Below are 12,382 nucleotides of genomic sequence, written 5' to 3' on the forward strand. Positions count from 1 at the left end.
ATGATAATCCCACTATCAAATACAGTGGCCGATCTTAGAGTCCCTATATGAAAACGTAGTTTTCAGAGTTGAGACAACAGCTATGCTCGGAAAGCGCAACCGGTTACAGGAGAAAGATAGGGTTGCCGCCGAGCTGCAAGATTGGCTCCTTGTTCGCTTTCGAGTTTCATTAAAAAAATAGTCACGAGCGGGAAGAGTGGCTGAAACGGGTTCTGAAGGATGTACGCACGCGGATTCGAAAATGCATGCTGTCAATAAATGAAACGCTCGATTTTGATTCAAACATTAGAAAAAGACAAAATGGCCCTGTGTTAGCAGAATTAAAAGCAGATTTTTTTCTTTAACCTTATTCTCTTTAATACGATTAATTTTAAATTAATCAAAAGATTATGAGACAACGAAAATTATATTATAGTTTGAATTGATTCAAAATGAATGAAGGAATAAAAACTGATTAAGAAAATGAAAATAAATAAATAAGCAACAAATAACGGAACATAAAAAATTGCTTGTTTTTGCTACATTAATTAAGTTTTAAAAAGATTTTTGAACATAGAAATATTTCTTGAATTGATATCAAAAGCATTACTTATTTTTTTTTCTATAAAAGGAAAAAAAATACAATTTTCTGATTTAAATGGAAAAGTTTAGCATTAGCTTAAAAATTCCGAAAGGAAATATATGCCTGGGATGTCCACCTACGGGGGGGGGGGGGGGGGGTGGCACCCATGTATATGTAAAGGAAAGTTTGAAAGAGTAATACTAGAAAAATGCAAAAGCTTAAAACAAGGTATCCTATCCAGGCCCGGATCTATATATTTTGGGCCTCCCTGCAACAAAATCTCGATAGCCCCTCCCCAGAGGCCATCAGTGTATATTTGTAACATTAAATAAGTCTTAGTGCTAGGTTTTTTTCAATTTTTTTTCTTCAATTTCATAGGCCTTTGGACCCCTTAAGACCTGGGACACACCACACTGCGGGGATCCTATCTCGCTCCCCCCACCACTCCAAAAAAAAAAAATTAAGAGCCTCTGAATATTTCAATGGTTTAGTGGGCACACCTAGTTAATAGATTAATTTGTATTTAGTTGAAAACGAAATTATATTAATCAGAGGTCATTTTTATTTTTGAAACTAGATGCAGATAGAAATATTCAGAAATGAATTGGGAAGTTAAGAGGCGTGTATTTTGACATATATTTTTTTTAACATTCGTATATGTGTAAAAAACAGATGTCTCAATTATTTTATATTTATTTCTTGAAAGTACACTATCTATTATTTAAAATTTTCAACAACATTTTTATACCAAAACAATACTAGAATGAAAGGTAGTTAGGTAGTAGACATTTTTTTAATGAAACAAAATTAAAACAATTCAGAGCACCAAAAAAGGACTTGTACTTATTTTGAATTTTTATGAGAAAACAAAAACTAAAAATTAAAAACAATTTAGCATGAGGAAAACTCATTTATTTCATGCTAAGTTTTCAGATCAATAGCATGATCTTATAGTTGTAATCTTGTTGTTGTTGCAAACAACATAGATCTCTGTTGTTCAATTTATTTTTTGGTGTTATTGTATCTATAAACTTTATTTAAAACACAAAATTTCCAGCATTTTCATTCGAAAAAGAAAACATTAAATTAATTAAAAACTTCAGTCACTAATGGGCTAATCTTCAAAAAGTGCAACTTTGCTGTCACATGCCTTTTACAGTTAAAACTAAGGAATAGTTTATTATTTTTTAATATCAGCAAAAATATATCCATTTAAATCTGCCGACAGTTTTTTTTTTTTGTAATAATTTTTATTTATTTATTTATTTATTTTTGGGAGTTCGCAGCATGTGAATTCTTACCTCCATGTATTAGAATTTAATTAATTCAAAATAAATGAAGTGATAAAAAAAAGGTAAGAAAATGAATAAATGAACGACAGATAATGCACATTAGAAATTGCTTGTTTTTGTTTCGGAAAGGCAAGCGTTATAAAGAGTTTTAAATCTAAAAATATTTCTTTCCTGTAACCATCTAAAAAGCTATATTACTAATAAAAATGGTTTGCTATTAAAAAAATTGCATGTTTAAGTTTACCCTGTACAATTTTCTGATTTAAATGTGATTAAGTTAAACATTAAATTAACAATTTGAAAGGTAAATATGCAAAGGAAAATTTGAAAGCTTAATACTAGAAATAGGTAGATGGTTAAAACGAGGTAACCCCTCCCCCCCCCCAAAAAAAAAAGAAATAAAAAATACCAAGAACCTCTAAATATTTTAGTGGTTCAGTAGGTAATCATGGTTAAATTAATTTGAATAAAATTTAAAATTATTACTTTAATTTCATGTAGATAGAAATATTCAGAAATAAATTGAGTTGAGGGGGTGTAATTTTAAACATTACTTATTTTCAACTCATATGAATAAGAAACAATGGATCTATTGTTATTTATTTATTTCTCTGCATCATACATCTATTACTTAAATTTTGAACAATATTTTCACATCAAAACAATATTACAAAGAAAAAATCATTCACAGCACCAGTAGAGGACTTGTACTTATTTTCTATTTTCGTGTGAAAAGCAATGTTTACATTTAATTTTGACATATTTTAAATACAACTTAGCATGAAGAAAACTCGTTAATTCCATACTAAGTCTTCAGGTCATTACCACATAAAAATTACAACCAAAGTCTCTAATGTTCAATTTATTTTTTGGTGTTGTTACATCTGTAAACTTTATTTCAAATACAGAATGTCCAACATTTTTACACGAGGAAAAAAAAGAGGAAACAAAGACATTTTTCTCAACTAGGCAATCAAACTCAAATTCAGGGTACCGAAACAGGATTTGTAGTTTTTATAGATTTTGGGACAAACTATTATTATCAATAACTGCTTAAGTAACAAAATAGTCAAAGATTAATCTTTGTGTTTTCTGAAATGCAAAGTAACGTCAAAATATTTAGATGTTCAAAATGTAGTTATCATTACCAAATTTTTAAAAATTCCTTACTCCAAAGTATCATTTCCTAAAATTAATAATTGTGGACAAAACATTAGTTTAATCAAAATATTCAGTCACTTATAAACATAAAGAAAACAAATTTTGTTATAGGCTTTATTCCCATCTACTCAATCAGGGAGTTTCGATTAGACAGGGCAAAATATACTGATGCTTGTAATTCATTTTCTCTTATACTATTCGTGAAGTGAATTTTTATGGAAAAAAACTCCCCTGATTGAAATAAATTGAATTTTTTGTTCAAATTTTTTCATATAGATTGTTATTCCATTCATTACCCCACATGGATGGATGAACACGACGTATGTTCTAATATCCTGAAAAATGCTTCCAGAATTCAGTCAGAAACAGAACAGGTGCACTGACAGTCAGAAGTGGACTAAGATAACAGTTGCTACCAATCCCTTCCAAAATTAGAGCTATTTGCAGTTATTCAAATTCTGTCCTGTAGTTTAAGTGGGGAGAAAAATCTCTTTTTGAGAGGGGGGGGGGGGGGTTCTGGATAATTACAGGAACAGAATAAGCAGAAATGAACTGTTCATTTAATGCTGAAATAAGGTATAACAATAAACAAACCTAAATACATCTTTCATAATTTTATGTATACCTAAATTTTTTAGCCTTGCCTTAAATACCAAAAAATTTATTATAAATCTGAAATGAAAACAATATTTTTACATGACAAACAAGCATAAACCTAAAGAAAGCACTTGATTTACAAAACAAATTCAAAACTCTAAATTTAGAGAATCAAAACAGAATTCCAGCTACTACTTAAAAATTTCTGTTGCAAAAGTATTGTTTGTTTAACCTCTTTACATTTCAATATTATTATACAAATGAATGATAATAAATTTGACAATAAGCGTAACAAATCAGAAATACAGCATTGTCCGTATGAAGAAGATCAAAATTTCATTTAATTACACTATTTAGCATTTAAACACAAAATTTTCATTGGTTTGTATGTCGTTGTTGAAAGTCCAAAGACCATTTCGGCAACAAATTTCCTGAAGTTTTCAACATAACAAACATGAATGGCATATTATACATGGAAATTTATTATTATTTTTTTTAAACAACTTCATTAAAATTAGTTTTGATAAAGCTGTCAAGCTAAGAAAACTTCGAAAATGATTTCTGGACATCCTTGTAAACTTAATACTGGAGATCATTCTATTATACAATTTTTTTAAGCAAACAGTACAATATTATCATGAGTTTTCAAGAACATCTGCATCAGGGCTACAATTCAATTAGTAGTTGAGCTTTCTTTAAGTTGCAGAATATCTGGAAGAAACTTAAAAAACATTAAGGGCAAATAAATTTAAAAACTGAAGTAAAACTCTTCAAATGTGCTAAATCATCAATACGGCTGATGTTGAAAATTGACAGGAATGTTTTTTAAAGTAGTTCATAAAATTATAAATGGAAAATAAATAAACACACTTTAATTGAAATAGAGCTGTATTTCAACTACTTTGCATTAAGTGTGTTGTAAAGTTTAATTTCAAATAACAGGGTGTTCTAAATACACATGAAGAAGTAAAACACATATTACAGGGAATATATTAATTCATCAATCTCTTTTGACTAGCATAAATTGTGTTTTTCATTCATTTATGTACATAATATTATGTACATATTTTTTAGTGTGCATCAGCTTTGCTCTTAAGAAGAGAAATCATCTGTTTATGATGACTAAAATAAGTAATGATTGTTCGTGATTCCAAATTTTATAGGAACCGTGAGAAAACTTGCTTGTTTTTTCTGCATTTCACTCAGGAATATCCACAGCAAAATTGTAGGGGTAGGTGGGGTATGTTGGACAGTGGGGAACGTTGTTCAAGTCCCAATTATTTTAATAATATTCATATTTTTTATTTTATTTTCTGACCAACAAATAGCTCCTATGGTCCTACAAATCCTATCACGAAATCACATGGCACAGTTATATTGAACAAATTTTTTTCCAGAAAGTGTTATTTCAGCAGTCCTGAGTAATTTTCAGACAACTATAAATTAATTTTTTTTTAATGGTTTTAGTCAAGATTGAGGAGAAAAAAAATTAAACCCCTGCCTTAAACTTTTACGTGAATGCCACTACCTCATCAAAGAGCTTACTTGTGCTTGTGATTGAAAAAATGTGAGTGCATACTGTACAAGGGGCATTCCACGGTATTTTTGACATTTATGTAGAGTCCGTAACGTGACCTTTTTTGCCATAACTTTTTAATTTACTGTTTGATTAGCATATTATTTTATTTTGATCTTTTCCTACCAACACACCAGCTCAAATTAAAATAATTTGCAAATCATACGGTAAATTAAAAAGTTATGACAAAAAAAGGTCATGTTACGGACTCTACATAATATCAAAAATACCGTGGAATGCCCCAGAAACTATTTATAAACTATTCTTGTTTGGCTTTAACGTATAAATTTAAGTGAAGTAAAAATATAGAGAATGCAATATAACTGATGCTTAAAATTAGATTCTTTAAAATGAAGCCACATTTTTCAGTAAATTCATTTATCTATACCAGATATTTCAGCTGGCCACATGAATCAGTTTTGAAAGCCGTATGTTGGGCACCATTGTCTTAGAGCATTTGAATTCCCCTTTATTTCAATGTTCTATTTCCTGACAAAAGTACTAATTTTCTAAAGCCTTCAACAAATTAAGATAATCTCTGATAAATTGAATATTTGTTTATTTATACATTTATCTTTATGAGTGGTTGAAATGAACTCAGATGCAATTGAATTACCTTTTGAGTGGGTGAGGCAAAATCACGAACATGTAATAAATGAATATAAATAATGAAAGAAACATTACTTTTAAAGTGGATGCATTATAACAATAATAATATAAGAAAAATAAACAACTCTGATTTAAGGAAGCAGTTACTAAAGACTTTATTTTGCATTGATTGAAAACATCGGATAAATATCAAAATATCCAATATATATCAAAATATCGGATATTTTCGAACTCTGATCTTTACGGATAATCTCAAAAGCCCATTATGACAGCCTTTATTTTAAAATGCCACGCTAGTTAAAATTTAACTCCACATTAATCGAGATAGGATTATTTAAAAATCATTTTTCCACCAAATATCGAAATTTTTTACGAAATTGATGTGGGGTGAGAGCTTCATGTACTTTATTTTTTCTGCTGATCTAGAAGAGTAGAATTCTTCTAAAGTTTGATTCCAAGAAACGGGTTGTGTCATAATGACACACGATAGACGTGAAACATGTTAATTGTTCATCAAACACTTTTGAATAGATTGTATTTCTTATTCATTTTCTTACATAAAATTATATACATGTGTCCACTTATAATGATCATCTTCTTCCTTCTTAAGAAGAGAAATGATCTGTTTACGATAACTAAAGTAAGTAATTACAAATGTACATATTGATCTCCGCGCTGCCTAAACGTAGTACATGCAACCATACAAAATGAGAAAGAAAGCGAGAAGAGCGCAAGGTCTCACTTTCCTCCAATATCTGTAGGCAAGCAAGCCACTATTTTCCTTCTAACCGACATTGCTTATCCCCACCACTTTTCATCACACAAAAAGGTTGGATATAACTTCAAAGCCCTTGCATAAAAAGTTTCACTTAAAAAATCTTTGATTCAGCATTTTATTATAAAAGTATTGATATTTCAACCCGCAAAACTTTAAATGTACCTAATTTCTGACTAACAAGAGCTTTGTGGCTGGGAGGACTTTTACAATCTCAAAAACCCATGATAACAGTCCTTACCTCAAAGGTAATTCAAAACTTGTTAAAACTTAACTATGTATCAATCATGGCATAATTATTTAAAAATCATTTTCTCAATAAAAATAGAAATTTTTACGAACCTGAAGTGGGGTGATAGCATGCACTTGATTCTTCAGGTGATAAAGAAATAGCAGGTAAAGGAAATAACAAGGCAACCTAAAAATTAGTAAACCTTAATTAGAGCATAATAAAATGTACCAACACACTACTTGAACCGAACTTAGAACACCTCAGTTTTCTGTTTATGATAGAACACACAGCGACTGGCATGCTTGTTGAATAATAAAGAGTAAATTACCAAAATAACCAAAACTACCTACAATTCGTTAAATTTTTAATAAAATAATACATTTTAAATTGGCTTGCTCAACCTAAAAAATCGATAAAAACTGTACTGTGTGTCAAGCAAGTGTTGTACTTCATATCCACCTCAAACGCTTTGGCAAATTCATGTGGTCACATTAATTTCATAATCGAACTGACATTTTTTTCAAACAAATTTTAACTAATAAACATTTAGCAGAATATCATAACAAAACGTTTCCAGAAATCAAAATGTTATTAAAAGATACTGCCAGCAAGCACTGAAAGTCCTATAATTTATAAGCATTTTATTTCCTCTGCATCTCCTTTCAAAAAACAAAAATTTGACACTGTAAATACTTACGTTGCATAAAGTGAAGATTGCTTGAAGGAACATGAAAAGCGATACATTAGTCAATTTTTGTCTAAGAAATGATCAGGAAAAATAAAAACCTTTACATTAAAACATAAGTTAAAATGGGTTTTAATATCAAGTCACATTCATTTAAAATAAAAATTTCCGCAGCATAAAGCATTTATAATACAAGTCACAAGTTAAGATCTCTTCACATCACAAGTATATGTTTTGTTTACTTCCACTCGTCGCCAAGCACGAAATTGATCGCGCCAAATCGAATACAGAGATCTATCGTTAAAAAAATTTAATTTACACATTTTAAAAATTTGCCTTGTCTTAAAGTGTTGTTTTTCAATAACGCTGTGATTGGAATCATCGATTTAACAGAAAAAATAACTATAAAAGACCCAAATAAAGTGTCAGGATGGAATTTTAGCACACCGGAACACATGTTCTTGATATAATTACGCGATAGTTAAAGAAATAGGAATGGACTCACTCAAGTAAAGCTACACACGTATAATTTGAACATTGTAGAACAGTAATATGAGCATTAAAATCCTGGACTCGCCTTTAATTTTTCAGATTCTGGGTTTTTCCACAGCACTGTCATACGCTCCATGTTAATCCTACGGGAGAAGAAGAAACCTTGCCTCAGGCGGTCTTCGACCAATAGGAAAATGGTACCGCGTTGTCGCAACTCTGAAAACTACGTTTTCATATAGGGACTCTAGCCGATATTAGAGTCCCTAGCCGATATCACTCCATGAAATGATATACCTCATTGGGCTATCAGTGGTCGATCATTTCTCCATGTGCTTCGTTCTCTCTTTCAGACATCGCTTTGGTTTAACTGTAACTGTCAAGCAAAGGCGTTGTTCCGTTGTTTACGTCGAATTCGTCTTGGGCATTTTGATACTTCGTGAGTTCGATATTTAATGAATCCCACCGTTAATAAGTAAAAGTTTTCAGAAATTCAATATCGTAATCGGACTTGAAAGATGAATGCACTTTGAAATTCCTTGGGGGAATGACATTTGTTGTCGGATTCCGCCGCGTTGCCGGAGAACTTGCAACTGTCCGACGTCTTTCCTTTTATCATAACGAGTAAGTTTTAATTTTCTTGTAATGCGCTTGTGTTACTATCCTTTGCCTGTTAAATACTTTATGTGTACAATCATAGCTGGATGCTGCGACACTTTGTTCTAGACCTTTTACAGTGCATTGTAAATATCGGGGGATCAATCGAATCAAGGGCGAAGTTGTCTCATTCTTCGGGTTCGGGTAATCTTTTATATCATATCTGTGTGAGAGCCCTGTATTCACTGAGTCTGCATTCTTGAGTAAAAAACGTCTCCCTTATCTCTATTGAGTTCCAGAAAAGTTTTAGTGACGAAATGTAAACAAGGAACGGTCTCTTACCAGGGTTGCTATTTCGTCTGTTTTTTTTTTTTTTTTAAACGCCGGAAGAAATTGGACGAAAACTGATTTTCCATATGTTTGATACATAAATTTGTTGTTATGATGTCATAAATTTAGTAATAATTCTAATACATTATCTACTACTACTGTCAATTAAAATAGAATGATTGCATAATTTAGAATTTAATGAATTATTCATTACACATTGGTGTACCTAATTTTAGATTATAATTTATTAAAAGTAAAAAAATTCAACAAAGTGAATAAGCTATTGAGTGTGATTACATTATTATGTATTAGAACAGCATTTCTTAATTTGTTTGATTAGTGGAACCCTTTTTAATGCTGACTTTTTTCGTGGAACCCTGGTTTTTCGTAAATACTTTGCAGTGGCATAGCCAGGACTCTGTTTCGGCGGAGGGGGGGCAGGTTCTACCTCAAAGAGGCTGTCACGTTAACTATTTGGCATTAAATCGCGAATTAAATATACTTCATAAATGATCATGTTATTCCTCATATAAATAATAGCCGATGATCGAGTAACCGCTTGTTTCAACAGTGAAACTCGTGCCACAATATGATGTTTTGATAATATTTTTTGGTAATATTTGACATGCAGGGAAATGCTTTATTGTGACGAGGCTGAACCCGATCCGGTAACTTAACTGTTTTACTGGTAAGACTGTCATTTCAGGGGAATGAAGAAACGAAAAATTGGTCAACAATGAGCGCTATCTACTGAAGTTTAGGGTTAATCCACTGGAGTTACGGTTACATTTTCAACTATCAAAATCTCATCAAACAGGCAATGGCTTCGTTCAAATGTGGAAGCAATTTTTACCCGTCAAACCTTGACGGGTGATTTTCTAGTTATTAATAGTTGCTAATCATTTTAGTTACTGTAAAATACCAATTAATAGGACTCGACCGATGCATTGGTCTGGCCGATACATCGGCGCCGATGGTTCAACTATTAAGCCATCGGCATCGGCGGCCGATGCTAACTTGCGGGAAACATCGGCACATAGGCCTTAAAAAACATCGAAAAGCCGATGGAATTGGCCGATGTTTTTGAAAAAAAAAAGGACCTTTGCTGTTTTACTTTTTAATACAAAGTAAATGGAGTTGTTGTTTTCATATACTTAAATTTCAGTATGAATTTCTATTTTTAGTCATCCCTAGAAGAGTTTTTAATACTACATTCAGGTACCAAACAAGTTAATTATTGCGTTGTTTCTTGCAGCAGGATGTACGATGTATCTGTCATAAGTCATAACTCAAAAAAGATATCTTTAGATGGTTAAAGTTTCGTATGTGGGGTCTGCGGACGTTCCAGTTGTGCACTTCTCTTTTTGTTTTTGATCGGGTGTTCTGAAAAGCCTGCTTACTCATTTTTTGTGGCTATTAATTACTTATTTCAATGCAAAACTAATATAACGTCTCAGACTGACAATCATTTGGTGATATATTGCCGAATTGGAGACCATGAAAACAAACATGAGATGGCGAAACCGGTTTTTGTGTCATTTTGTTTGTGTTACATTCCCATTGAACCAACGGAAATTTTTAGTTTTTCGATATTTGTGATGTGAATAACAGTGATGCAGTCTTTTCTGTATCGCTTCGGCGGAGTTACAAGTTTGGGGCCTGTCGAAATACATTTTGGGGCTCCATTTCTCTATCAAAGAAGTTGTAAAACATTTATCATAAGCATTTTTGTAACTCCTATGGTGCCATTATGGTTTTGGGGCCTCTCGCGCAATTGCAGCATTTTCTATATTTTAAATCCGCCACTGTACGTCAAAACAAACTCGGGTGCAAGTTTTAAAAGGGTTTTTCTGCTTAACGTTTATGATTATTTTGAACTCTATTTTTTACGACTATTTTTTGAATGTCCGAGAACACTTGCGTACCCCTCCTCCCATTCCCTCAATTTCTGAAATTAAACTCTAGTTGTACTTCTGATTTGTTTAAAACTAACACCATTCATAAAATTAGATTTTTTTTTTCAAACTATACATTGTTTAGAAAGAATTTAGAGCATTAATGTAAGAAATTGATTGACATGATTCGGAAATGAAAAGGACTTTTGAATTTTTTCTTCGGAAGTGCTGAAGTAGATTCAGAAACTCTTCTGAGGCGTTGATGGTAGTGGTTCTGTACTAAAAAAATGAGGCCGAAAATGGGGGCTGAAGTGTGAGTTACTCCAAAATCAGAGGGTGACCCTCCCCCCCCCCCCCAACCCTTCCTCTTCATTTCAAGCATTTCTTAAAAAATTAGCAATAATTTATTTTGGTCAAGAAATGTCATTTTGCGTATTTCTCATACTTGTTTCACCTATATTTCGTAATGCCCATATCACACGATAGAGATTACAGGACATCGCAACCGTAATAGCAACCGTCAATGCTATCTGGAACTGGTTTTTCTACCCATTTCCAATAACGATTGCTCCAAAATACTCGTGTGCTATTGAAATTCGCAGTTGCTCTTATAGGAGCAATTTTTTTCCTCCATTAGAAAAAAATTCCCTCTAATTTCAGGCAAGTTACAAAAGAACCAATCAGGGAGCTGGAATTTCGTGACGTCAAGCACCATCGCTGTCAGAGCATTTTCAGTCATGGCGACAAATAATAGCATGGAGGTTCGTGAGTGGAATTCCGAAATAACGGAATTCCTCATTAATGAAATCAAATCAAAAGATCATTTATGGAATATAAACTCTGGTGCGTATAAAATTCGTACGCTCAAGCAAGTTTCCTACGAAGAAATTGCCGGGAAGATGAAAATCATATTCCTGGCTCACGCATCCCTGTTTACTGGAAGTAAGTGAACTTTTTATGTACTCTTTTGATTTTGTTTTGAAAATGTTTTATTACTTTAACACTATTAGTGTTATGATTATATATCTTTTGCTTTTACAGTCATTTATTCTGTAATTGTGTCATTGCTTCGAATTCTTACCAGTTTTTAATATCAAAATACTCGCCAAGAAATTCGCCAAGTATCGTTGGTGTGCAGATTTTCATTTGACATTTCAAAACTGAAAGTTTCATGTGTTTTTAATTTTTTTAGAAAAAATCATTATGGATTCACTGAATTTTTTTTTACTATTCATTCCATTTGTTATAATTTTAAATTTAATTTAATTTGTAATTTAAGTTGAACCAAAAATAATTTCTAGAACAATTTTATTTTTATTATTTATTGTAGTTTGAAATTGTAACTTGCAAAAATAAACGTATAGGTGGAGTCTGGGCTTGTTGGATCAGTGTCAATTATTTTAATGCTTTTACACTTTAACCCCGATTTAACGATTGTCAAGGAACTGGAAAAAGATATTGTTAAGTCAAGGATATCATTAAAGCGAGGAGCATAGACATTCAATGCAGTAAAATTCAGATCAGTGAAATGTATCATTAAATTGAGGAAATTTTTAAATGAAAGTTATACTTGAACATTTTT

This window comes from Uloborus diversus, unplaced genomic scaffold, assembly GCF_026930045.1.
Source record: "Uloborus diversus isolate 005 unplaced genomic scaffold, Udiv.v.3.1 scaffold_14, whole genome shotgun sequence".
Classification (NCBI taxonomy): domain Eukaryota; kingdom Metazoa; phylum Arthropoda; class Arachnida; order Araneae; family Uloboridae; genus Uloborus; species Uloborus diversus.